Source organism: Entelurus aequoreus, linkage group LG07, assembly GCF_033978785.1.
Source record: "Entelurus aequoreus isolate RoL-2023_Sb linkage group LG07, RoL_Eaeq_v1.1, whole genome shotgun sequence".
Taxonomy (NCBI): domain Eukaryota; kingdom Metazoa; phylum Chordata; class Actinopteri; order Syngnathiformes; family Syngnathidae; genus Entelurus; species Entelurus aequoreus.
This window is the reverse complement of record NC_084737.1, coordinates 44,100,023-44,105,772: the sequence shown is the minus strand read 5'-3', so window position 1 is coordinate 44,105,772 and position 5,750 is coordinate 44,100,023. Positions and strand designations below refer to the sequence as shown.

At 42.6% G+C, this 5,750-nt stretch overlaps 1 long non-coding RNA gene across 1 annotated transcript; it reads left to right on the top strand.

Moving 5' to 3' along the window:
* The first annotated feature begins 2,107 nt into the window (after nt 1-2,107).
* LOC133653079 (uncharacterized) lies at nt 2,108-5,444 on the top strand. Its single transcript, XR_009826655.1, has 3 exons — nt 2,108-4,799; nt 4,891-5,088; nt 5,172-5,444. It is a non-coding gene; the product is annotated as an uncharacterized LOC133653079 (long non-coding RNA).
* The last annotated feature ends 306 nt before the right edge of the window (nt 5,445-5,750 follow it).

Below are 5,750 nucleotides of genomic sequence, written 5' to 3'. Positions count from 1 at the left end.
CAGCTTGTTGGTCAACAGGAGCAAGACAAGACAGTAGGCAGGGCCATGTACTTGTACAGAGACACAAGAGACCTACCAGGCGTGAGCGAGCTGTTGAGTCGCATAGTGTGGATCAAACTTCTAAAGCATTGGAGTAGACTGACCATACAGAATGGCATGCTGTACAAGATACGAAAAGATCCCCAGATGAACAAGAAGATCCTCCAGTTCATAGTACCAGACTCTTTAAAGCAGAAAGTCCTCAAAGGTCTCCATGACTCAGCAGGTCACCAAGGCCAGCATCGTACCTTGTCTCTGGTGAGGCAACGATTCTTCTGGAGTGGCATGGAACGTGATGTTGTGAACTATGTTCAGTCTTGTCAGCGCTGCATAGCAGGGAAGACACCCGAGCCACACAGCCGTGCGCCTCTCAGGAACATTGTCACCTCTGAACCTATGGAGTTGGTCTGCATAGACTTTTGGACTGCTGAGCAAGGGAACAAGTCTGTGGATGTTCTAGTTGTGACCGATCACTTCTCCAAGATGGCACACGCCTTCCCATGCAAGAATCAGACTGCCAGGCAAGTCGCTCGTTGTCTCTCGAATGACTTCTTTCTAATTTATGGCTTTCTTCGGCGCATCCATTCGGACCAGGGAGCCAATTTTGAGAGCAAGCTGATTAAGGAGCTTCTAGAGATGGCTGGGATACAGAAGTCCCATACGACTCCGTATCACCCCATGGGAAATGGTGTCACAGAGCGTTTTTAACAGGACCCTGGGAGATATGATCAGGTCTCTTCCCCTTCAGTCCAAAGCAAAGTGGCCACAAATGCTGCAGCAACTTACCTTCTGCTACAACTGCGCAGAGCATGAGACAACAGGGTTTGCAACCCTTCTACTTAATGTTTGGAAGAATCCCTCGTCTCCCTGTCGACGTCATGTTTCAACATGCTCTCACCAATGACGCTGTTGTCAGTCACTCGGACTTTGTGTCCCAACTGAAGAAAGATCTGCATGAAGCTGCTCAGATTGTGCAGAGGAACAGTCTCAGGGAACAGACTCGCCATGCCAAGTTGTACAACCGCAAAGTCAAGGGCTCACCCCTCGTCGTTGGAGACAGAGTGCTGATTGCCAACAGAGGTGTGCCAGGAAAACGCAAGGTTGCAGACAAATGGGAGTCGACTCCTTATGAAGTCATCTCAGTCAGACCTGAACTCAATGTCTACAGCAGACCTGGGCATTGTGCGGCCCGCGGGCCGCATCCGGCCTTTGTACGTCCCTGTCCGGCCCGCGTGAGGCCAATTATAAATTACAAAATAAATTTTAAAAAGCATCTATTTCGAGTGTGCAATACAACGGTGCTGCTTTTGTTTTGAAAAGCGTTATTTGTATTACTTCCGTGTGGACGTATGCTCGTGCGCGCAGCTGCAATCTCAAATTACAAAATAAATTTAAAAAAACATCTTTGTCGTGCGTGCAATACAACTGTGCTGCTTTTATTTTGAAAAGTGTTATATGTGCGTATGTCCTGTGAGGGAAGGCGCACAGCGACTAAAAAGAGAAAAGTTGATGACGAATGGCGTGTTTTCAACAAGACAAGTAAAGGTAAAGCTGTGTGCTTATTTGTGGTACACACGTTGCTGTGTTTAAAGAATATAGTGTAACGACCTGCTGAAGTAGATGTTGTCTTCTTGAGTTGCGTAAATGAGGAGTGAGGAGACGTGCGTGTGGAAGGAACGAGATATGTTGAGCTGTGTTAGTATAGCTTGCTCAATAAAAGTTTAAAAAGAGCGTCAGACTTGATGTGCACTTCTTCTGGACGCTACAATTGGTGGCAGAAGTAAAACTTTGCGCATACTGCACTGTTTGTGTGCTACGTCATCGGGAGGTACGTGCCACGTGAGGAGCTCGCCGCAAAGAGAGAGAGAGAGAGAGAGAGAGAGAGAGAGAGAGAGAGAGAGCGTTTACAGGTGCAGCCACGCTGCTTGCCACGGGGGGAATTCCGCCCTCAATGAAGACTCCCAGGTTTGATGGCAAGGCGAACTGGGAGGCATTTCATCCCACTTCTGACATCAATTGTAGCGTCCAGAAGAAGTGCACACCAAGTCTGATGCACTTTTTAAACTTTTATTGAGCATGCTATACTAACACTGCTCAACTTATCTCGTTCTTTCCAAAAGGAAAACCAATCCTCACTCCTCATTTCCGCAACAGCAACGCTTCCTCCTTCTTCGCCAATCACCTTACAGGCGTGCTACGTTCACAACGTTTTCTTATCTGGTTAAATAAAGGTTTTACAACAAAGAGGATGCAGGATAAAGTGACAGAAATTGAAATTTTTGTATTGTAATATACATCAGGAAGTGTAGTGTAAGAAAGTGTTAAAAATAAAACCATCAAAAGCCATCTGCTTTTGTATAAAGATAAGTTAGGTTAAATGAAAATATTATTATTATTATTATCTATCTTACGGTATATCAAAAATAATTTGAGCAAAATTTAATTGAAATATTGTCAGTGTGGCCCTCCAGCAGTGCTCGGGTTGCTCATGCGGCCCCCGGTAAAAATTAATTGCCCACCCCTGGTCTACAGAGTCAAAGATTGCCTGACAGGCAGAGAGAGAGTCGTTCACCGGAATCTACTACTCTCTGTTAGCTTCCTGCCATGTGACAGAGACCTGGACAATGTCTCTGGGCACTCTGAATGTGACGCTGCTGCACATGGAAGTGATGTATGTCCTGACGTGCCTGATCTGGTGGAAGACAGTGATGTACGTACAGTCAACTGGCTGATGCGGACGGGTGAAGCGGAAGTCCATTCAGAAGAGGAAGTCCATTCTGAAGAGGAGGATGACTCGTTTGACCGGAGGTCTGATGCTGCTCAGTCTGACTCTCTCTCAGTCACTGCGTCCAGTCAGGACAGTCAGCGAGTCCCTGAAGATGTTGACTATGCTGCTGTTAATGGTGCGGAAGGCTCACCACAGTGCTCTGAAGATATAGTCTCTGACACAGAAGTTGCCCCTCCCGTAACTGTCCATCCAGATGTGACCCCTTTGGACACTGACTCTACTGACATGTCCCCTCCTGACAATATCCCCACAGACGTTGCTCCTCCTGACAAAGACCTTCAACAAGACATTGACCCCCCGGACACTGATGCTCCTGAGACAGCCATTCTTGACACTGACTTTCTGAACAGTGACGTTCCAGGCCCTTTAGTTCAAGCAATTTGCACACAGCCTGGCCGTTATGGTCTCAGGGATCGTAGTTCTATGAACCCTCCACAACGCCTTATTTGCCAGATGAATAAGCAAGTAGTAGATGAAGATTCTGTGTCCACAGTATCAGTTAGTATCTTGTTTAAGTTCTTTAGAGATGCAATTTCAGTTTGAGTTATGGAAGTATTTGACCAAAGAAGAGTCTAAGTAGTACTTGAAGCTATAGGAACAACATTTTGCATTTCAGAGGTGTAACAGGCATCTCTGAGTCTGTGTTTAGTTAGGAGATTGATCACCTTCTTTCTTTCCACACTCCTTTTTGAGAGAGTTTTAGAACTGACATGCACAACAGTTTTGTTCCTAGTAATGCACTTATTTTTTTTGTTTTTGTCTCAAGTGTTGCACTCCTAAATTTAGCAGAATTTCAGGGGGGTGTATGTAACGAGTATAAGAAATACTTTGATTATTTGAGTGAAATTCCTGCTAAAATATGTATATTGGTTTGTTATGCAATGAGAGGTCCAATTGCGCCATCTGCTGGTACCTGAAAAGTCTGTAGATATTACCGCAAACCGGAAGCTATTAGTAGACTTCCTGTTCTCTGCTAATGGTAAGACACGTTTTGATATTGCTCTGCAAAATATTATAAATTACACTAAAGGTAACGTGAGATTTATTGTAAGATACACAGTTATTTAATAGCAGTTGAAATGCTATGTTGTGGAATTTTCGTTTTGAATTGGTTGTTGCTCACGTCAGATGTCCTACTATTTTGCACTGAAGTCGATATTATTTTCCCCCTGTAGACATCGAAAGCAGCAGAGGTGCTAACCACATATTGTGTGTATGTGCTCTCTGATCACTCATTGCAGGTAATAATTGTTGCACTATGTGCGTTTTACGTGTCAAGACGTTCATATTTAAATTTGTATTGTTCGCCATTTTAACATGGGAACAACGTGGTCTGTCATATTCGCTAGTCACCATTAGAGGGTGCTAAAAGTCAATTTAATTATTTGTGTCATGTCTTGTATTGTATTTTGTATTTTTCTATGCTCTATTTCATAAATATATAAAAAAGGATGATGTTGGTTAAAAACCAAGTTAAAAATATGTTGTATTGAATTAATTGTAATACCATTAAAGATAAAAGCAAGTTAAAACCACTATACGATCACACACGAAAAAAGAATACTGTTAAAAACCATTGTATTAAGTTACATCTGTAATTGCATTTCATGTAATTGTGAAAATATGAAGATGTTATGTACTTGGGTAGACTTCCTGTTCTCTGCTAATGACATCGAAAGCAGCAGAGGTGCTAACCACATATTGTGTGTATGTGCTCTCTGATCACTCATTGCAGATCACTCATTGCAGCTACCAGTAAAGAACCACATCATCCAATCCAGCCTGTGTGTGGGTTCTTGGCGGGACGGGTACACAGCAGTTACATATATATACTTGATATATAATAAATCTTTGTATATACTGCCCCCTGGTGTCTGAGCCGTCACCTCCCCTTAGTCCAACCATAACATAACCATTTGTTACACGGTCTGTGATCGCAATGAGGGGCGGCCAATTTCGCTTCAAATCTGAGGTAACTTGTTGGTATCGCAGTGATAAACATTTTAATTATTGGCGCACATGAAGTTTAACAGCATTAACAAGCCAAATGTTTTTGTAAACAGCTACAAGCGACAAATCTAGCGACGTTTCCTGGTGATATTGGATACCTTGTTGAGTCTTGGAGACTGAAGTGAAAACAAAGCAGCAGTCACCATCCTCAGTGAGCAGTGACGGCTGCTGCCGGTCAGCTGGTGCTGCTGCGCCGATAGCTACATGCGAGCATGATTGCTAGTTATATCAACAACAAGCAGAGGAGAACGGTACGCTGGCAAAATTTACTGATTCAATGTTGTCAACAAAAGTAGCACAGTTAAGTTAAACAATGCCTTTGCTAAACGGACAGCCACCGCATGTCAGACATCTAACATCTGTGAAGACCAAGTCCTGCAAGAAGATGTCATTGATATCACCACAGCTGATCTGTCGAATGATACCTTGAAGAGGCACAATTACAGCAAGGATGAACAAGCTGTACAACACAAACAAGAGCATCAACTTGCAACTACAGACTGAATTTGAATGCATTTTGCTTCCTGGAGAATGTTGGACATCTGTAAGTAATCATAGCAAGTTGGGGTCGCATCGTTGTAAAAAAATAAATCAGCATTGTCCTCTAAAAAAGGTAAACAACATTGTTTGTGTCAACAACTGTTTAAATTAAAGAAGAGTAAATGGTGCACTATCTTAAGTTGTTTATGAGTGTGTTTATTACATTACCGATTAGTAACTGTACCTTGTTTGCAAGATTATTACAAACAGCAGACTTTCAAAATGTGCACTGAATTCTTATGATACATTTTTAAGTTTTGAGCAAATCAATGACTTGTAGTTCAATAAAACATTTAAAAAGTGTTCCTGTATGACATTCTGACTACTAAATTGTATTTGTACCCAAATATTGGGGTATTTTCCTTAGTAAATT